The sequence below is a fragment of the Rhinolophus sinicus genome, linkage group LG01 (genome assembly GCF_036562045.2).
Source record: "Rhinolophus sinicus isolate RSC01 linkage group LG01, ASM3656204v1, whole genome shotgun sequence".
In the NCBI taxonomy this organism is placed as follows: domain Eukaryota; kingdom Metazoa; phylum Chordata; class Mammalia; order Chiroptera; family Rhinolophidae; genus Rhinolophus; species Rhinolophus sinicus.
Genome location: NC_133751.1, coordinates 11,362,219 through 11,385,019, shown reverse-complemented (window position 1 = coordinate 11,385,019; position 22,801 = coordinate 11,362,219). Strand labels below are relative to the sequence as shown.

At 44.3% G+C, this 22,801-nt stretch overlaps 1 protein-coding gene across 4 annotated transcripts in view; it reads right to left on the bottom strand.

Annotated features, from left to right (window-relative positions):
- Positions 1 to 22,801, bottom strand: part of TIAM1 (TIAM Rac1 associated GEF 1) — a 360,045-nt gene that overhangs the window by 277,966 nt on the left and 59,278 nt on the right. For 3 of the 4 annotated variants that reach the window (XM_019730167.2, XM_074326168.1, XM_074326172.1), the window contains exon 2: positions 4,544 to 4,596. The exons of the other annotated variant lie outside the window; for it this stretch is intronic. The gene's annotated coding sequence lies outside the window, so the exon portion shown is untranslated. The remainder of the gene's footprint in view (positions 1 to 4,543; positions 4,597 to 22,801) is intronic. 4 annotated transcript variants of the gene reach the window in all.

The following is a 22,801-nucleotide window of genomic DNA, read 5'->3' as shown; positions in this document are numbered from 1 at the left end:
GCCTTGCAGCCATGGCAGAAAGTCTGGTTTTCAAACCCACAGCGGTAGGAAGTCAGAGGAAGTTCCAAGCAGAAGAATAATAAGATTTCAGTGCTAATTTAGATCCCTCTGACCAGTCTGTGGACAAGAATGGAAGTAGAAAACCAATTGATGGGCAACTGTATTCAGAATTTTACTGAAAATCAAAACCACCCAAAAAGAGAAATATTTGCCACTGATGAAGATATTTCAAAGAACACACCCCAGATTCTAAAAGCTATTTCCAAAGAACAGGCCTAAAATTTCTGAGCAGCAGTAGTCTCTTTCAAATTAGTGCCTCCCCGTACCCCCCAACATGATTTACTCAAAAGATAAGCTATGGTGTGGCTTTTGACAACAGCCTCTTAACAGTCGCACGGAGCTAACTTCCCCCGAGAGGCAGGGGCTCAGGTATTCAGCAACCAGGGGCCAATGAACAGCACCCACCACCACCTCCTCTCTGAGAACTAGCCTGGACATGACGCGTCAGGGAACAGGAACTCCTGAATCAAAGGAACAGCGAATAAAAGCTCAGGTCCGCCTGGAATGTTCTCTCCTAGTACTTTTACTTATGATCTTTCATGTTCTGGTCTCCCAAGCTGCGGGGAGCCAATTGCCTCTGAGCCTTGGAGTCCATTCCCTTCCCCTCTTTTTCCTGGTGGTACCTTTCCCTGGACTCATCATTCCTGGTCATCTCAGCAATAAGATCCACAGGGCCAGATTAGGGGGCAGGTCTAGAAAATGAGCCAAGGAGCTTCTCAGCCTGTTTCAAGCATAAGCCCCAGATCAACCTGACACCTGGGCCAGAAAGGTCCGCCACCTGGTCTGCTCCAACTCCCAAATTTCCCTGAGGCCTGAGCTAAAGCCACAGCCTTCACTGAGGAACTTCTCCTCTCCTCTCTTCCCTGACCAATTCAGGGCAGTAGTGGGTATCTGGTGAAGCATTAAGAGGACCCTCTGTCCTTGCCCTTCTTTTAGTACCTCCCTCTATCAAGAACAAAAAAAACAAAACAAAAAAAAACTGACAAGGCAGGTAATAAGATGCTACAATCTGTGCCTAGATTCAAAAGTGCTACCATAGCAACTAATTCAGACATCACCAAGTCCTGAGAGATCCCCTACCCTCCCAAGCTTCACACTTCAAAGAAAGATTATTAATTACACATTATGATACCAATTATTTCAGAATGCATTATGAAACAAGATCTTCGCTAAGCAATTTTTATTGTTTTAATTCTTTTTTTCTACCACTTTTAATAATTACACTCTGGTTTTTATTACATTAAGATGCAATTAAGAAAGAAAAGTACTTTATATTTTAGATCTAATTCAAATTTTTTTTTTTACATAAAGAATTCCACAGTCATCCATAATAATGTAACACACAATATAGCCAAAAGACAAAAGGAATAGCATAGATAAAACTAGCTGACTTCCACTTAGGAGGAAGTACGCAAGTGTACTTATTTTGAAAATGCTTAACAAAACATATTCACCGAAAGGATGGAGAATTTTTGATCACACAAAAGCAAAATAAACCACACAACAGTCTGCTCCTATGGAAGAGAAGGTTTATATTATCTAAGGAAGAGAGTCTAACAAGTAAGGTCTCAAAATGCTAAACTTCCAAATTACCAATATTCAACTATCTATCCAGTAAAATGACGTCACATGTAAAGTGAACCTACCCATGTTGAATTATATTTCCTTTCAAATATAAGGATAATGTCATCTAACATGTAGAAGTATGAGCAAAGAGATATAAAGGTAGTCTATTAACTAAGCCACAATTGGTGAGCCACACAATTTCACATCCACATGTAGTAAGGCTGAGTGGCATTGTAGTGCTGAGGAATATTTCTGTGTGAGCCTTACTTGTATTCATCTTCTGCTTATCTCCTAGCCCAGAGGATGGCAAACTGGTTTTGGTTAGGCCAAATAGTAAATGTTTCAGGCTTTGTGGGACATATATTCTCTGCCACAACTAATCAACTCTTCCATCAAGGCTTGAAAGTAACCATAGACAATACATAAACCAGTAGGTGTGCCTGTGTTCCAATAAAAATTTATTTACAAAAACAGGCCCGTGGCTGTAACTTGCCAACCACTGTTCTGGTCCTCAGGGTGCTAGAAAGGAGGGGTGAATCAGAGCATCTGCCTACAAGGAATGGCAGGAATAAGCACAGAGATCGGGTTGATCTTAAACTATCCACCAAAACACTGAGTATAGCCCATCAAACCCAGGATTATTCTTCTAAAACCAAATCAAGTTTAGATACATGAGGTAGGAAACAGTTCTCAACAACCTTTGTTCTCAAGATACAAGTGTGCACCCTCACAGAAGCAGCCTCTACGCCATCATGGGGCTTACCTTCTGAATTGGCTGTCCATTTGAGGGTCAGTAGTAACCTCCCCAAACTGCCTGGCCCTTTTAGTAGTTGGCAGTAGCCAAGTCTAGGGGTGCAGGCTGTGGTCACCGAGTTGAAAGAGGTAACTGGTCTACCAGAGAAGGCACCTGCCCGGCAACTCATACACCACTCAAGAATGAAAAGCTCAGTAGACAAGCTTTCCCAATCTCACCCTTGAACTCCTACCGGCTGAATGGCCAGGAAGGGCCCAGGGAGCCTGGAGCAGCCAAGGTCCACCACTGTCACTTCTTATTCCCCAAATACATGTGGCTCTTCCCTCTCCAGGGTATCTCCTCCTCTCTCACACCTTACACCCCATTCTGTCATCAGCAAATCCTGTTATCTCTACCTTCAAAATACATTAAGAATTGGGCTGGTTCTCGCTACCTCCATCACCAGTACTGTAGTCACTGTCACCTACTAATTAGTCTCACTAATTCTTCTCTTGACCCCCCCCAACAGTATATTCTCATTTTAAAAAAATAAGCTGTCATGTCCTTCCAATGGCCCCCAAAGTCCTTACAATGGCCTACAAGGCCCTATGCAATCTGGCTCTTGACACGTTCCCCTCCTGCCCATCACCTCCCTCATCACTCCTTAGTCCTCTCCTCCTCAGATGGTTCCTTTTTTTTCTATCTTCTTACTTTTAGCATGCTTATTCTTTATTCTATTTCTATCGTATTTCTATTCAATTATGCTTGTAGATTTCTAGTTTCTTCCTTTTTCATTCCACATCTCTTCTTCCCTCCTTTTTCTTATTATACAGAAATATTTATTAAGTAGAATTTAGACATCTGAAAAAAGAGGTTATGTTTTTATTATTGTTTCCACCAAATCCTTATCCCAATGTCAAATATGTTAACAATCCAAGAGTTCGTAATGACATCTTTCATAAAAAATTCACTGGTCATCTTAAGGATAATATGGAACTAATTCATTAATCTGGTAAATAAGAGGAAATAACAAAGCGATTATTCTGCCTTTTATATACAAACTGTACCCTCAAGGTAATTTTTTGAAAAGATTTTTTCTTTTGTCATTTTTTTTATTTGATTAAATTTATTGGGGTGACAATGGTTAGTAAAACTACATAGGTTTCAAGTGTACATTTCTATAACACATCATCTATATATCACATTGTGTGTTCACCATGCAGAGTCAGATCTCCTTCCATCACCATACTTTTGACCACTTCTATCCTCTTCTAAGGGTAGAAGAGAGAAAATTTTTAAGTTCTTTGTTATAGAGATTTTCCAGCTAATAAATGACAGAATGAGAGAATCACCTTTGTGCAAACCCTAAGTAAAGAATGCATCCAGGTATCCATTATGGATCATCAGTGGTTGCAAACTCTGAGGTAAAAAACTGATGGGGACCCTAATAATGGATGATCAGATTAACAGCAATTGTCAATATTAAGATTTCAAAAAGAGACAGAACGTGTCACCTGGCAGAAGTTACGCTGTCATGTATGAAATACTTTTACCAAAAAATTGGACCTGAATCTGATTAAGCCTTTAGTTTATAGGAAATTTGGGGGATAATAAAACATCTTAAATAACACAGGGATGCTGGCAGCAAAATCTATAACGTGAGGAACTCCACAGGACAAAAAATCCAGCTTCTTCTCCAAATATATTGCAAGGGAAAATAAGAGAGGGACAGATAACATAAATATTAAAAGGGACTGTGTGAATTTTGTTTAAATCTTTTGATTAACCTGAGGTATTTTTAACTACCTGTGAAAAAATATTTATGAGATAATCAGGGAAATCTCAACATGAATACTTAGTGATAGCAACAAATGAATTATTGTTCATGGAGAGTCATATTGAAATATTTATAAATAAATCTGATTTTCTTTATACACCTCATCCTAAAATTCTTCTTCAAGCAAATTACTTTGGTTGTTTTGATCCCGTATCAGTTGTTATTTTTAAATATACCCATGAATGAAGTAATGCAGAAAAAGCAGGGTTAAAAATTAACAAATGCCAGGCACAGATTTAAGCCTATATGGTAAACAAATGAAAAAGCAAATATATTTATATACCCTGAATGCACCTAGAAAGTTCTTCAAAGCATATAGGGAATATATGAGAGTGTAAACTGCTCACCATGTGGAAGTCAGGCTTCTGATAATGTTAACATCTGGAACACAGCCATCGACCTAGAAATTAAAAAAAAAAAAAAAAGACTTCTGAGTGACAAACATCTTTCACAAAACCCAAGCACTTTATTCCATAAAAGAAAAAGAAGTTCATCATTTATTAAACTGTATCAAACAAGACATCAGCAAGAGCTAACAGCAGAGAAAAGAAACAAAGGACTTAAAATTAGAAGCAGAGAGGCAGAGTAATGCAGGGGTTTCTAGAATAAAGACAGAGTCCACACAGATTCAACACCCTTGGGGGGGAGGGGGTCTCCCTAAACGCAACCTTCTACAGTAACAATATCCCAGCATCTGCAACATATGTTAAACCAGGCTGAGAATCCTGTTAAATAAAGCAAGAAGGGCAATAAAGATGCTGTTTAAAAGTATTTTCATCGAGATGGATAAAATTTGAGAAGCTAATTTATTCACTTAGTGAGAGAGGAACAGGTTTTAAGGAAAGATAGAATTGAGATCAATGAGAGAACATACGGGCAGATTTCAAGCTTGAGATCAAGGCCAGCTTCTCAACAATGAGAACAAGCTCACCAGTGGGTGAGTGGGCTCCTCATAGTGAGCTCCACATGGCCCACAAAATTGAGGATCCAAACAACTCCAAGGTTTTATGGTGGGTAACGTTAACAGAAAATTTGTTCTGATGTTTTTACAATGGTAAGGAAGACTTTATTCAGGACTATTGCAGCAAAGGAGAGAGATGGGGCTCAACTCCAAATATAACAAACAAGCAGAGTGAGGGGGTCAGTAGCCAGAAAATTACTAAGAGGAAACATCAGGGTAGAGGGATTCTTATGAAACGAACAAACAATACGATTCTTTCTGAAGGCAGCCCAGGATGATCAAAATATCAAGGATAAGGGATCCACTCTACACTGATTTAGCAGGATTCTTGCTAAAACTAGGCGAGGCAGACCAAAGACAGTACAGGGACCAAGGTCCAGGTCTAGTCGAAAAGAGAGCTCAGAGGAGCCTGACTGAAGTTTGCTTAAGGAGCAAGTCTGTGTTAGCAATGGGAACTCCACCTTATAGAGATGCACAGTTACAGAACAAGCATGAGCAGGAGCCAGGAGCCGACCCCAGACCTCCTAGATCCAAGCTTGGTGGTGTCAGTTACACCCATTGCCTCATAATTCCTTATACAGCATAATACTCATAACATTTTTTTTTAATTTCTCAATTGCTTCCCCACATGTAATTTCCATTTTGAAAAATCGAGAAATGCCCATTTCTATACATCAAGCTATCCACTAATGAGGAGAAACTATCTTTGAACATAATGCCACGTGAGTTAATTTATATACAGTTCCCTATGATACTGAGGCAGACTGGTTCACCATCATGAAGCGTAATGAAACCTTTCAAAGTGGCCTTGCAATGACAGGCATACAAGCAAAACAGAGCAGGGGAAAAAAAAAACCTAAAACACTGGGTTTAAAAGCATCTGGAAAAAAAAAAAAAAAAAAAAAAACAGGAATCTTCCAATCACTAACAGAATTACAAAACCTCCATAGAACAAGCTAAGCAATTTTCCATGGTGCCCAGTCCCCAGGGAGAGCATGTAAGGAAACAAAGCTGCCCCATTGCACTCTTGACAGCGCCATCTGCTGGTAAAGTTATTTAAGAATCTGAAGGAAGATGTGCTAAATATTCTCTGGTTGCCCTTCAGATTCCTTCCCACCTTTTCCACCAGGATCTGTGCCCTGGGAGGCTGACTTCTATGGCCTGCATCAACCAGGCTGTGGCCCTCTAGCCCCCTGGGAGATAGCTGTAGACGCCAGGAGACAAAAGAAGGAAGAAGCATAGATCCTCTGTTTCCTCCCTGCAGGGTCACCTAGGGGTCTCTCCACAAGTTACACCTTCTCTCAGGCACCCCTCTCCCTCTGTCCCTAGTTCTACAGGTTGAAGAGCTCCATAGACTAAATATGTCCCCCAGAATCCATATGTTGAAACCTAATCCCCAATGTGCTATTTGGAGGTGGGGACTTTGGGGGGTGAGTTGGTCATGAGGATGGAGCCCTCAGGAATGGGATTAGTGCCCTTAAACGTGAGATCCCAGGGAGCTCCCTCACCCCTTCCACCATGTGAGGACAGAGAAGACAACCATCTGTCAAAAAGGAAATGAGTCCTCACCAGACATCAAATCTGCCAGCACCTTGATCTTGGACTTCCCACCCTCCACAGCTGTGAAAAATACATTTCTGTCATTTATAAATCACCAGTCTGTGGTTTTCTGTTATAACAGTCTGAACAGATTAAGTCAGAGGGGCTTCCTCCTGTGACCTTGTTACTTCACTTCCTCCTATTACCTACCGCCCCCTTTCTGCTTCTTAATCCCATGACATGCATTCATTAAACTCTCTTCTGTCACCTCTTTGAGTGTGCCATATATTTTCCTGCCAGACCTTTGAAGGACAACAGTGGAAAGAGAAGGGGGGGGGCAGATAATCATTTAATTTTCCATACTTGCCCTTAATTGAGAAGGGGGAAAATAAAAAGAAAACCCAATTTTAAGCTAGATTTTGTGGTATGTGTATGGAGGAGTGGGATATGTCCAAAGAGGATCTAAGTATAAGGGTTCAAGTAAAAATCCAGAATTTATATGCCGAATTCTGTATATGTGTGGAGTGTTCTGACATAAGAAATCCAGAAAGAAAAAGGTAAAAAATTTATTGTACTCTCAAAAGTTGACCCAAAAAATGGAGAGCCAGGGCTGTAAGAGAAACATAGCACAGAAGCTGCCACTATCTGCCCAAGAGAAGAAAAAACTGACTAGGCAGACGATGGCTACCTGTGCCAGGCTCACGAGCAGGAAGACAACCTCCTGCCCCCACAGAGGGGGCTGGGCGCGAGGGGAACCGCCAACCCTTTCCACACGCCACCACCCACCCCAAGGAGGCAGCTGGGATGGTGTGTTCCTGCAAATCACTCACAGCTCCCTTCCAACAGTCAAGTGACATTTCAAAAGCTCATCAGCTCAGCAGGTGCTCAGACGCGCAAGCAATAGCAAAACAGTTCCGGGGCTGTAGAGAAGCTCATCCTGTTGTTCCGGAAAGCTCCGGGCTGCTGAGGCAAGGAGAGTGTGGAGGCAGCAGCTCAGGAGGAGAAAAACTCCGGAAACAGCAGACTGGCAGAGCTGAGCCTGCAGGAAATGCCCAGAGTTGTCAGCAGGTGCCCCGTTCTGGGGGCAGGGAGTAGGCTCCACTGTGGCTGGAGCCCAGTTCTGCCCCTCACCTGCTGTGTGACCAAGGATCTGTGGCTCGCCCTCCCTGGGCTAGTTTCCCCCTTTGCAACATGGAGATGACCCTGCAGTATGAACCTCACAGCTTTGTTGGGAGGTCAGAGAAATGTGCCTCCCAGACCCAACAAATGCCTTTCCAGGTATGTTTTATGTTCATATCCTTCGCTACTGGGGTGATCTTGGGAACAAACAAACAGAAGCCTACAAAATCAACTTCTAACTCCACACCAGGAAGGATGCTAAGAGGGAGTGACGAGCCACCTGGGTAAGGGCAGGAGAGAGGTGCCTCTAACCGAGACAGAGCCCTACAGGTATGTCCATTCCCTGTCATTGTCCTTTTCCTGGCTGTACCGGGGGCATTTAGCTCAGAGGCACAGGGCACCGTGGTGGAGAGCCCAGCGGCCTCTTGTCCTTGCCACATACAGACTGGGTGGACTTAGACAAGTTATATTACCTCTCTGACTTAGTTTTCTCATCTATAAATCAGGCATAACCATCATCATAGTACCTAGCTTTCTGTGAGGATTCAAAAAATTCATTCCAAGTTCTTAGAATAGTGTCTGGCATACAGTAATAACTCAATAAATGCCAGCTGTAGTATTGCCCAGCACATTTCAGCTAGTTTTCAAGGCCCATCTAGTAAGGAGGCATCTGTGTTCTGAAGAGCAGCCAAATCCTGGCACCACCAACACAAGCCAAGCACTGTATGTCCTGATTCTAGATGTGTTTTTTATATTAATGTTCCTAAAATTACAATATACGAGGTCAAACAATTAAGTTCACGAACTCATCCTAGAAAAAGTGCTACATACCTCATTGCTGAATATCACCAAGGTCACCTTCGAAGTACTGCCCTTGGGAAGCTATGTACCAATGCCAGTGCCTAGTCCACCCTTCAAAGCAATTTGGAACTCTTTTTCTGGAATGGCCATCAGAGCTGTCATCGAATTACCCTTGATGTCCTGAATGTCATCAAAATGTCTTCCTTTCAATATTTCCTTTCTCTTCAGGTAAAGAAAGAAGTCATTGGGGGCCAGATCAGGTGAGTAGAGAGGGTGTTCCAATAGTTATTTGTTTACTGGCTAAAAACTCCCTCACAGACAGAGCCGTGTGAGCTGGTGCATTGTCGTGATGCAACAGCCATGAATTGCTGGCGAAAAGTCAGGTCAGGTCGTTTTCCTCTAACTTTTTCCCGTAGCCTTTTCAGCACTTCCAAATAGTAAACTTGGTTAACTGTTTGTCCAGTTGGTACAAATTCATAATGAAAAATCCCTCTGATATCGAAAAAGGTTAGCAACATTGTTGCAACAAGTTCACGAACTTAATTGTCCGACCTTGTACATTTAACAGAGTAGATTTTTCTCCTCTGTAAAATGGGCATAATAACAGCATCTATCTAAAGAGATTGATGCACAATTAATAATTCGTATACGCAAAACGTTTTGACTAGAGGTTGCCATCAGAAATACGCTGCAGGCATGACATCATCATTATATTAACTGATCTGAGCTGCTGCAGGACTTCCTGCTCCAAGCAAATGTCAAAATTCCTCATTCCATCTTGGTCCAGGGATCTCTTGATCCCGGCACCCAAAGCTCCTGTGGCTTGGGGCTGCCCAGTGGGAAGCCAGGGCCCTGTTTCACACGGCACAGAGCTTCAGGCACTTGCTGGATTTTTACCATTCCATTGGCTTCCTGGAACTAGTTACTTACAGGACACTATTTAGAAGTTGTGGAATTTGCATCATGTTGGTTCCTAGGTTTACTTAAATTTGTTGTTGTTGTTATTGTTGTTTTGCCCATGGAATGATTTGTAGGTCACGGTGTTGGTTTCTTGGTTGCCCTGGAGAACAGCTGGCCTCCCATTAGTCTGAGAGGGCCCCAAGGACCTGAATGGACGCATGAGGAAGCCAACCGGAAATGGAGAAGAGGTAGCGGGAAGGGCATCCCAGTGCAGCTGAAAATCAATGAATGAGCCAAGAATCAAGGCAACTGGTACACCAACGTCCTCCGCTGCCCATAACAAAGTCTAAAGCAAGTTCTATAAGACTTGACTATTTTTTCTTTCCTCGTTCATCTTAGCTGCTTGGAGCATGAAGAATGCTGAACAAATGGGTGCATTCAGTGGAAGGTAAACCCCTAAAAATGTGGGTCAGACTACCTGGATTCAAATCCTGATGTCCCCAACTATTAGCCATGTGACCTCGGGCCAGTACCCCAACAACTCTGTGCCTCAGTTTCCTCATCTGTGAGAACAGAGTAGCAGTTGCTAATAGGTGAGCAAGGATTAAATAAATTAACACACACAAAGCTCTTGGAATAGTTCCAGGCACGCAACGAACAATCACAAACCATTAGGTACCACCACACTATAGTACCTGCACCCGGGGGCCCTGCTGGGGAAAACTGGTACAGTGAAATAGGAAAGGGGAAGGTCTTCTCCAGCTCCCAGCAGCCAAGTGAAATGGGAAGACCACGGGAGACAGACTGAATGGGATTCCAACTGCAGCCGGTCTACACACAAGCTGTGTGACTCTGAGCTCATTACTCATGTTGTCTGAACCTCATCTTCCTCACCAGTATAAGGGTTTAGCTACCTCACAGGGTTATTGGGAGAAATAAAAACACATGGTATAGGCATTAAATAAATGTTACTTCTGGTCATCTCTCTCCCCCTTCCCTGGAGTGCAAAGAACGCAGCAAAAGCAAAAACTGGATTCTTGCAAATCTCAGGGAAGTTTGTCACCCACTCACATCAGAGTCCCCATGTACCCTGAGACCCCCGTCTCAGGCCATGGCTAGTGATGTTTTCCCACCAACAACACAAGACAGCAGCCCATTTCCCTGGGGCACACTCAATACTAAGATGTCAGCCATTTTCCGCCAAAGGCTCAGAGAGCGGAAGTCAGGGACAGTAAAACCCTGAAGAAAAAGAGAGTAAGTCCTAGGTTTTGGAAGTCCTCCCCAGCAAAACCCGACCAAAGGTTATGGAGACAATTTGACAGCTATTCAGGAGCCCGGGGCCTGAATTATTAGCAACAAGGGCTAGGAAAGGTCATTTTTATATAAACGTCTAAGGGAGAAAGAGTGTAGATAAATGTCAAAACCAATGCCTAAACGGTTGCATGCTGCTTGCTTACACAGCATTTTCCTTCTTCAGACAAATGATAAAACATCACGGTTCTGAATATAAATCATCTCCAATTAAGATATTTCTGTTGGAAAGCAGTTTGGGCAGGGCAAGCAAAATATTTGCCACCGTTTCCCGACTTGGAGCTTTCAAGGTTGGCAGGGCGATTTATTTTTGTTGATTAAACAACATACAAATGGGAAGGGCCTAAAAATTGATTGGCCAATTACAGTCAATAATTCTCAACAGTACAGTTGTGCCTTATTGGCTTTACCAGAGTTGTAAAAATGCCTCCTAAGCTTTACTGCCGTTTTCGGGATTTACACCATTGATATTTGTGCTGACAGAATGATTAAGTAAGGACTAGATTACAAAAAAAATTGTCTTCTCTTTTGCTGGAATGGAAGGCAGAGAAAAAACTGAGGGCTTGGGCCATTTCGGGAAGAATGTCTGCACGGGATTCGTAATTCTTGAAAGAATGGTTTCGGTGAAGCGACGGGGCCATTGTCACTCATTTTGTGTGTCCCTGTTCTTGGCAAACTACAGATTCACTAATAGCAACCAATTTGTTGAAATGACAACAATCATAAATATCCAAATTCTTCATTTTTCTTTTCACTTTCCAAAGGGAATGAGTGTCCAGATAGGCAGGCAAGCAGATGACGGGTGTCAGATGCTTCTGCAAAATGGATGCTATATAGAGGGGCACCCGACGCCTGCTTTGGTCCACAGCAAAGTTTTTCTTAATTGCAACCAGGAGGTCCAAACCACAATTGCAATAAATTCACATACAATAGCCATAAACCCCGGCCAGCAGAATGCTGATGCTTCCTGCCGGTCAGAGCATGGATATTGCAGGCTGCTATGCATTTTTAAACTTGATTGTACATAATTGTTAATCACTGACCCATTCTCCAACCCTCCTGGGCTGGAACATGTTGCTAGGCAACCAATTTTGCTCTAGATACTTTCTGAAAGCAAGTGAGGCAACAACCAAGTGTCAGCTAAGTGAACACTAACCATTACAGACAGGTTCAAATAAAAAAAGAAATAATAATAAAGGAAGCCTGGTTTCCTTAAGGCATGTCCATCTCATGTCCTTTCATAACGTAGACACATATTTCCCATGTCTTACAACTCAGCAAATAAGCTCTCCTAATTTGAACTGGATGAAACTGTCCTTCTGGTAGCTCAATTTGGTAATTCACATCGTTCAACCTAATAACTTAGGTTTGCACAGACTGTGAAATAGAGAAACCATTTTCCTCCACTAGCATAATCACAACTGTGCTTTGCATCAGTAACATATCATTTGCCCACTCCACACATTTCCGGAAATTCTTTTTAGAAGAGTCCTTTGAGAGAGGCAACCTGCGTCGTTTTGCAAATGCCTGGCGAAGAGGTCACATTGATTTTTCCATTTTCGGCTATTCCAAACTAATCTATTTCTTGTACAATACCCACACATTCCCTACCTTTTCAAATGCGCGGGGCTACAGGGAACGGGACTGAATTTATTTTTCCTAATTTGAGATCAGGAACACCAGAGGTCATCCTAACCATGAAGACGGGGCTGCCAGGTATATGAAAGAAGTTCATTTAAGGAGAAAGAAGAGGGAAGGCAGGAGCACTGGTGTCAGGAAACAGGATGCCACTCGGGCAGGCCAGTGAAACCTAATGGCACTCGATGCCCAAGGCAGCCAAGAGCCCCACAGTCACGGAGCATGGGAAACACATTATGGCCCTATGTCAGTTCACAGAGCGGCTCCAGGTGGTTTTTAGAATCTCGGTTGGAAGTCCTGAATGATGGCCAGCCTATGCAGTGCATACAAACAGGTGATTAATCTCATTAAGAAAGAACTGATCAAAATTATTATGGGAAGGGAGACTTCACAGTGAAGTGTAAGTTTAAATTTCCAGCCTTACTAAGCAGGTTTGAATGGCTATGCAATTACCATTTTCTAGCAACCAAAATTAATTGTATCTAAAATGACTAAATTACAAGTACAGCTTATGGAATATAGTCACGAACTATATTGCAATAACTACACATGGTGTTGGATGGGGGCAAGACTTACCAGGGGAATCACTTCATAAGTTATATAAATGTCTAACCACTATGCTGTACACCTGAAACTAACACAATATTGAATGTCAACTGTAATCGAAAAAAAATTAAAATTACTAAGTTCTAATTTATAAACTAGGCACATGTAAAGTTTACATGGGACAAATGGCAAGTTGTCTTAAGAAGACAATAGAGAGTTTATTACCATGTCCAGATGAGTGCAATTAAAACATAACCACACTTTCTGTTTAGTCTGGGTTTGTTTTATTACAAGCCTGCAATTAAAAAGAAAAAAAATTAAAACAGAAACATATGAGGTTAAAAGGTAAAAGTTTTCTCTTTAACTCACTACTACTCTAATTTTCACTCCCCAGAGGTAACCACCAATTTGTTTGCTTACTTTTTACACAAATGACATCCTATGCCAGTGCATAGCCTGGCAACTTGTTTGTTGTTGTTGTTTTTCCCCCTACTCAGTATTACAACATTTTAAATGGAGTCCTCTGGAGCATTCAATTCACCAGCCAATTTTTCCGCAGTTTCAAAAATAAAGTGTCTCAGAAAGCAAGAGTCACCCTTCTTCTCTCAGAGTTTACAACAATTTGAAGACCATCAAAAGCAGGCTCAATTATTCATCTCCCCAAAGTCCCAAGACACACAGCGAGAAGCACAGGAAGGAGAAAAGACATTTTCAGCTCCGTGGGGATATCCAAGAAAATTCAGCTCCACACAAATGGGGCTCCTAAGAAGCAGCTGGTTAATACCACATATGGGTGGCTTGAGTTGGAGTCCCAAAGGAGAGATGTCTAACACACACAAACACACACACACACACACACACACACACACAAATGAAATCCAGAAACACCAAAGACTGAATAAATATCAAGAGCCAACTGCTAAATTAAATTCTGAAGCTCACTGCTACCAACTGGGAAAAGAACGTTATTTCAACAGGGACATTTTGAAACCCCCACGAAGGAAATTGTGAGCCTGCTGGGAACCCGCAACTGTTGAGACAGGAACAACAAAAACACTTTCATGAGAATTAGGACTGCCACAGAAAAGCAGGCACTGACAGAACTGTTGTGTGTACAACATGAATTCCACATCACTCCAACTCAGGAATTAGCAACCCACATCGGAGTTTGTGTTTTCTTTACTTAAGGGAGGCGGCTGCAAACTTTAATTCTGAAGACCACAGTCCAGTATTTCAGTTCTACAAATAGCCTTTCAGAAAGTCACTTTCTCTCTCTAGATATCAGTTTTCTTGTCTGTAATATGAGAGGACTTGACTAAAAAAATTCTCAAATCTGTAACATGATTTATTTCTATGATTCTGTTTGGTTAAAACAATGCTTATGGACGGAAGGATAGAGGGATAACTGGAGGATGGACGGGTGGTAGGCAGCAGTGTACTGAGTGGGATTGTACAGATTTGTAACCAATTGTTATACTTTCCGAAATGCTATGGGCCAGGTGACATCATGTTAGTAGCCATAGTAGGAATATTTACATCATGGAAATTGGCATAAACTACAACTTAGGCCTTTTTATTCACCTCATGGAGTGAGTTTATCAAAACAGAACTGGTGAGGGGAAAGTAAGAAAGAAAAGAAGGAGAGAAAGGAGATGAAGGGGCAGTATCTGTGTGTCCACAGTCCTCAAAGTGGGCTATTCCCCCCACACACTTCCATGACAATACACTTATTATTGTCTCTGCCTGAAACATCATTACTCAGCTTTGCCTGAATAACCAGGACTTCTTGCCCAAACCTCAGCTTAAACATTACTTCTCATTTAGGAAAGCCATCCCTGATGTCTGCCCTAGTCTGTATGAGAAATACGCCCCCTCCCCCAATGTGCTCCCACAGCAAACTGTAATTACCTCCCTCCGCCCTCTTAGGTAACACTTGCAATACAGTGTGACCATTGTCCATGGAGCAGGCCCCACTAAATAGTCAGCTCATTCAGGACAGCAACTGTGAGTTTTAGCTCTTGGTGCTTAATGCCTAGCACAAAACCAGGCACATACAGGTCTGACAATTAAGTTTGCGAACTTGTTGTGCTGTTGCTAACTGTTTTATTGATATCAGAGGGATTATTCATTATGAATTTGTACCAACTGGACAAACAGCTAACCAAGTTCACTATCTGGAAGTGCTGAAAAGGCTGCATGAAAAAGTTAGACGACCTGAACTTTTTGTCAACAATTCATGGCTCTTGCATCATGACAATGCACCAGCTCACACAGCACTGTCTGTGAGAGAGTTTTTAGCCAGTAAACAAATAAGTGTATTAGAAAACCCTCCCTACTCACCTGATCTGGCCCCCAATGACTTCTTTCTTTACCTGAACATAAAGGAAATATTGAAAGGAAGACTTTTTTTTTTTTTTTTAAGATTTTATTGGGGAAGGGGAACAGGACTTTATTGGGGAACAGTGTGTACTTCCAGGACTTTTTTTTTTTTTTTCCAAGTCAAGTTGTCGTCCTTTCAATCTTAGTTGTGGAGGGCACAGCTCAGCTCCAGGTCCAATAGCTGTTGCTAGGTGTAGGGGGCACAGCCCACCATCCCTTGCGGGAGTCGAACCGGCAACCTTGTGGTTGAGAGGATGCGCTCCAACCAACTGAGCCATCCGTGAGCTCAGCGGCAGCTCAGCTCAAGGTGCCGTGTTCAATCTTAGTTGCAGGGGGCGCTGCCCACCATCCCTTGCGGGACTCGAGGAGTTGAACCGGCAACCTTGTGGTTGAAAGCCCACTGGCCCATGTGGGAATCGAACCGGCAGCCTTCAGAGTTAGGAGCATGGAGCTCTAACCGCCTGAGCCACCGGGCCGGCCCAAAAGGAAGACATTTTCATGACATTCAGGACATCAAGGGTAATATGACGACAGCTCTGATGGCCATTCCAGAAAAAGAGTTCCAAAATTGCTTTGAAGGGTGGACTAGGCGCTGGGGTTGGTGCATAGCTTCCCAAGTGGAGTACTTCGAAGGTGTCCGTAGTGATATTCAGCAATGAGATGAGGTATGGAGCGCTTTTTCTAGGATGTGTTCGTGAACGTAATTGTCCGACCTCGTAGTCACCATTCAATAAATATATTTTGAATTAAAGCAATGGTTTTAACTGCAAGGCAGAGCAACAGTGTTTGCTGATAAAAGGTTTAGCTTCAAAGAGCGGCACTTATTCTATCCTGGTCATAATTGGGTAGTTGGAGATTTTTCGAGGGCTTGAGCTTTTCAAGTCCACTTTCACTTAAATTATGGTTTTCCATTAAATCAGTTAACCTACATTTATCACAAAACAGTGCAGTGTGTCACTGACCCACTTTGTTTCATTTCCTTCCTACTCAATGACATTTACATGTCAATATGAATTGCATTTTGAAATAAAGAATTAAATATATCTGTCCTGGATTTACCCAAGCGAGCTCTGAGCACTTGGATTCACCCTCAGATTCCATTGCCTAAGCTGCTCGAGTGGCTTTAAGCAAAATGCTTAAGCTTCCTCATCCTCAGTTATCCAATCCATTAAATGAAGACAGAAGACTGGAAATAACACAGAGGTGAAGCCACCACTCTGCCCCGTGCCAGCGTAAAGGCAGGCTCACCAGCCCTGACCTCAACAATGGCCCGTGTTACTACAAATGGATCCGCACACAGCTGTCACCTTTGGAAGAGAGGAAAATACCTCTGTCTGCTCAGGCTGCCATAACGAAGTACCACAGAGTGGGTGGCTTAAACCACCAAAATTTATTGTCTCACAGTTCTAGAGGCTGTAAGTCCAAGATCAAGGTGTCAGCAGGGCTGGCTTCTGGAGAGACCTTTCTTTTTTGGCTTGTAGTCAGTTGCCTTCTCACTATGTGCTCACACGGCCTTTCCTTTGTGTGCACGCAGAGACAGAAGTTGCTCTGGTGTATCTGACTCTTCTTAGAAGGACACCACACCTATTGGATTAGGGCCCCACAAGTTTGACCTCATTTAACCTTAATTAACCCCTTAAAGGCCCTGTCTCCAAATACAGCCACATGGGGGTAAGGGCTTCAACATATAAATTTGGGGAGACACAATTCAATCCAAAACAGAAGACTACTGAGCACCTACTATTCCTCACAAGAGAAAGACTCTCCACTCTCCTGGAAGGAAAAAAACTAGCCCTCTATTCTGCATTGAATGATGCGCCCCACCCGACCCCCAAGTTCATATGTCAAAATCCTAACCCCCTCAGAATGTGATCTTACTTGAAAATAGGGTTATTGCAGACGTTACTATAAGACCCGGTCTTACTTTCGAGGAAACATGGTATTAGTTAAGATGAGGTCATAGTGGAGCAAGGTGGGCACTAATCCAACATGACTTGTGTCCTTAAAAAGGGGGAAATCTGGACACGGACAGGCACCCTGGGAGAACACCATGAGAACACAAAGTCAGTGATCAGGGTGATGATTCTACAAGCCAAGGGACACCAAAGGTTGCCAGCAACTGTCAAAAGCTAGAAAAAAGGCATAGAAAAGATTCCCCCTCGCAGCCTTCGGCAAAACCTTCATCTTGGATTTTCAGCCTCCAGAACTGTGAGACAAGAAACTTCAGCTGTTTAAGCCACCCAGACTGTGGTACTTTGTTATGGCAGGCCTAGGAGATGAATACAAATACAACTTCTCCTCAACATCCCCGAACTCATGCCTCCTAGGGAGGAAGAGAACTTTCTGGGTTGGCAGTCTGGGAGAAGACACTGAGCAAATGATGACTGGTGCCTTCCGGACTCTCCTTCTGGAGCCCATCAGGTTCAAGACCTGCCTCTTCCTTCTCTGCCCTGTTCTTGGGGCTGGCCAGCCCCACAAGTGGGGAAGGGCAGTGACCAACCCATTTGGCCTTCACCTCTAAGCCTGTTGTCCAACCAGCTCTGCCTGTAATGCTGTCATGTCCCATCTGTCTGAGTTCTCTGTTGTATTCCTCAATTGGCTCTAAACTCTGGAAAGAAAAGAGGGTGATTAATTATCACCCTTCCAACCTCAACTGCACCCTTCACTTAGTTCCGTCACTGACTTCTCACAACACTCTCACCGCTCTCCATGTACTGGAAGGAGCTGAGGCTCATGGGGTTTTTGTCTCCTGGCTGTAAAACCAGGACTACCAGGAAAGGAAGCCAGAAGCCCAACCCAGGTCCGCTGACGGCATTCTTTCAATAATAACCACTATTCTGACTTACTTAGAACAGGTCTTGTATTCAACAAGAAGATGAAAACCCCCCGGAAGAAAGCAGCAAGAATCCTGTGTGGTCTAAAAACTCAACCCAAGGAATGAGAGTTAGAGGAAATGACAAAGTTTAAGCTGGAAAGAGAGGTACAGGGAAGACACAGCTACACTTCTCAGATACTGGAGGGCTCTTGGGCCAAAGGTGAAGTCACTGGAAGAGGGATTACAGCTCAATGTAAGTTAAAATTAGAGATGCTCCCCCACCAAAAAAATGGAAAGAGGATGCTTTGTGATAGAATTTTGATCTCCCATAGTATTTAGGGGTACAGATTGAGGCCCATAGGTCAGGGATGTTTTAAAAGATCTTCCTGCACTAAGAAGAAAGTGAGTTTGAATGACCATCAATGTCCTCAGCTCAACAATAAAATCCAACCCAGATGCCAAGGGCATGGTCAGTGTCCCCGACTTGAACCATAAGCTCCTTTTGGGGACACCTATTGTTAATCACACATCTTGACTAGAAATTCTGCCTTACACACAAACCTAAAGAGCCGACCTTTTAGTCACCTGGGATGTACGTGGCCCAAGGAAATCAAGAAAGGGATTATTTTTTAGTCCCTAGGCTGCGCCAGTTTGTTTTGTTTCTGTCTGGTGATGGCTTTTACTGAGAGGTGGGAAGAGAGAGTGCAGGGGGGGAGGAGATAAGCGTGACAGAAGGGTGATGCAACGTGCAAGCTGACATTCGGGGACACAGCCACCTGCCAGTCCATGTGCATCTGGCAAAGTTAATTCTGGGCTTGCCAGGCCTTCACTAAACCAGAAGCACCGCCAGTCCAGGCCACCTAACAATGAAAACATCATGGGAGACCTTGGCAGTGACCCAGAGCAAGATAAGGACTGTACTAACCATTAAGTTATAATGCTAATGGATACAATTTATCAAGCTGCTACTGTACCAGGCACTGCGCATATATAATCTGTAATCACCGTTAAACGGGTAAAGGCTTCATAGCAATTTTACAGTGAAGGCACAGAAGCTCACAGACTAAATGACCTGCCACTCAGTTGGTTACTGAAAAAGGCAATGAATCCAAGTGTATCTGGCTCCAAAGGCCATGGTCGCAGCATTACATCATGCAGTGCTATCTCTTGTGGCTCCTTTCATTAAGTCCTTAGACTTCCATTTATAAAGAAGAAAGCATTTTGCAAACATAAGTAGGACAAAACCAACAGGTCCTAAAGCAAATGGTGCTGCAGACCCCACCACCCTGGGGGCAAACACGGCCCTCTCCTTTGTTTAATGAAATCTCAGGTCTTGAAAACACACATGCAACTAGACCACATGCTTCCACCCAAAAGTCAGTGTGCAAAATGGCAGAGTGGGTCCTGTGCCAAGAAATTGGAGCCAGTTTATTTTAGTCTCAATGTTAAGACAGCCAGCACCAGGTTGAGGCTGCGAAATGCTCCTTCTAATTAAAACTTTATTTTCAAACACATGTCACAGTTTCAACATGGTGAGACTCATTTCTTGCTTTGTGGCTGTCTAAGAGCAGAAGCAGCTGCTCTGTGACAGCCTCTTCCATTCATTTGGGGAAAAACCAGAGGATCCCAAGGAGCAAAGATGGGTGGGTGCTCCCAGCACCGTGAGAGAACTACCTGCAAACTCAGGACCGGGGAGAGACGGCCATACCTCTGGCTGATACTGCGAGCCTGCTGTCCAGTCAAGGAGCAGCTGGCAAACCTGCACAGCGGACCAGAGACAATCACCCTTTTCCCCAGCAGGTGGGAAAGCAGAGCCCAGCATTAAAAACTCCCAAACAGAACCAAGGCAGCCTTGGAAAAGAGGCCTGAACCAGGATGTCACAGAATCCTGACCACTGCTGAAATCCGCTAAGCATGCGGCATGTACCCCAACTGCCTGCCACTCTCCACCTCCCCACAGACTCCACCAGAGACTGCCAGGGTGGGGACTATGTCTGCATTATCCCCTGCTCCATCTGAGGGCACACACCCAACAGGTATCAGCTCAATACATCAAGACTTCAGTGCCTGCTTGGTGAATTAAATGGTGCTGGCCCTGTGTGTGGCCTCCAAACCCAACCCAGCTGCCTCCTGGGCAAGGACCCATGTGACAATCAGAAAGAAAGGATTTGTGGAAGTCTGAAGGAACGAGTACTGTGGGTTTCAAACCCTTTACCCACTACATTCTACCTGGGCAAACCTATTCAAACCAGCCAGCTATTCAATCAGCCCCTGAAGCCCTCAGTACTGTGTGTCCTGAAATTTCAGACTTCCAGGAAGGGGATCCTACAGGCCGTTGAGGACGCTGATCCCAACCATGTCATCTTCATGCTCCAAGGCTTCCCCAAGTAAGACCAGGTAATGAGTTAGAAAGGGATACTCCGGTTTTTTTAAACATCCATGGCCCTGGAACAGAGCCAGCGAGAAATGCTGCTTCTACATTTCTGCAGCAAGTGGTGGGGTAGGTTCTGCGTGCCACAAAGGTCACTCTTGGGATAATGATTCCACAGAAAAACAGCTAAGAGCAAGTCTGAGGCACCAAGCTGCCTTCCCACAAGTCACGCTGTACCCACGTGCATTCCAACTGGTCCCAAGAAAGTAGGTGTTTCTCAGACATGGGCCATTCTCATCCGCACATACCTTACAGTAGAGACCACACAGCGATTCTGGTACCAGGAGGCTGTGCTGTGGGGTGAACATTTTAAAACTCACTGAAGCATTTTCTAGGGCCTATAAAATTCAGATGGTAATCCAGAGGCAAAGAAGTAGAAATGTTTAATATCACTGTTGCCCGAGAGTGTGGTGATGGGAGGCAGAGAGAAGCCAAAAGGCTAATTCCGGAATTACATCAAAAGGTAGACCTGGAACCACAAACTTCTAATGACCATATCCTTCTGCAGTAGGAACCTCAACGTGGCTCCCTCACCCCCAAAGACAGCCTGCCCTCTACACACAGTACACTACTAACGGGACAGGGACTCGTACACTTTGTGGCCCAGGGACGCAGCACAGAGCCCACAGTTCCAACAGTAGTTTACTGAGCGCTAACCATGCTCCAGATACTGGTCCAAGCACATTCAGTCCTCAAAGTCCTCCTGAGAGGTGGGTACTACTAACATCCCCATTTGCAGATCAGGAAACTGAGGCACAAAGCGCGTAAACCCCCATGCCAGTTCACAAACTGGTGAGGGCAAGTCACAGCCCATTCCAGGGCCTGTCTCTAGCTCCGCGCTGCCACCTACCACACACACGCATGCGCGCCAGATGCTCTAACTCGCCGATTCCCAGGTACCACCATCTTCATGGACATCAGCTAGGCCTGCACGGGTTCAGTAATAAGCTGTCCGTCAACGAGGGGAAATCAGTAGCACACCTCATCCTTCCACCACTGGTCTCGCCCACCATAAAACCCGAGCTGTGTGCAGACAGGCACCACCGAGCTGTTGACCCAGGTCCCCTCAAAAGGACCGGGAGACTCTCAGACCCCCAGACTGGAACATTTCCGCCCAGGATCATTCTGGCAAAGAACGAAAGCCCTTGCCCTCTGACAGCGGGTCAGCAGCCTCACAAAACTCCCCGGTGCCCCCTGGAGACCAGCAGTGCGACCATCATCCTGCTGCTGAGTTGTCTGAGGAAAACCACAGGTGAGAGAAAGGACCGCCCTGCTGGGCCAGGCTTTGCTTCAGGGTCAGGACAAGAGGGACCAAAGGAGTGTCAGCAGCTCGGCAGCCTGTGGAAGTGAGATTTATTAAACACTTCATCTACATTTAACAAATACTCTGTGTCCTGCGTGTTGCCCAGGTTCAACGTCATGTTTGAACCTGTAGTGTCACATTCGAGGGCTCCTTGTGACAGAGTTCAGCAGCCCAGTTGGCCAGGCGAAGGTTCCTGCTTCTGCTTTTGACCGAGAAGGGAATGGGCTGGGCCGCCCCTCTTCACAGGAAGTCCAGGACCATGTCGGCCCAGTGAGTGGTCCCTGATTTGGGGGAGTCTTGCAGCAGAAGGACTTCGTGTGCAGCTGCATTTCCCACAAGAGGGGAGTCCCGTCACTGCTTGGAGACTTTCCTGCTGTGTGGCCCCTTCAACTGATGACTCACTGGGGCCACAGGCGTTTCAACCCGGAGTCAAGAAAGGACAGGTAGTGGCCCTGGCTGCAGTGTAGTACCAGCCATGGTTAGGTCTTTCCTTGGATCTAGGACATCTGGATCCTGGAGCCTTCAAACAAGATGCATGACAGATATTCAGAGACCAGGAAAGTGGGAGACCGGAGACTGTGCCCAACCTTCATGGGGCTCGTCCTGGCTGCCACCAGTTTTGTCCAGGGTGGCCATAGCAGCCCCAGGTGATACATCCTGAGTGATCTAGCCCAGTGGTTATTAACCAAAGTCAGTTTTGACAATGTCTCAAGTGGGGAGGGGGTGCTGCAAGCATCTAGTGGGGAGCCTGACAATGCACGGGACAGGCCCTCACAACGAAGCTTTGGGCCCAAAAGGTCTACAGAGCCAAAGCTGAGAAACCCTGATCAAGACTCCCCAGGACATCCTGTTTACCTTTGCC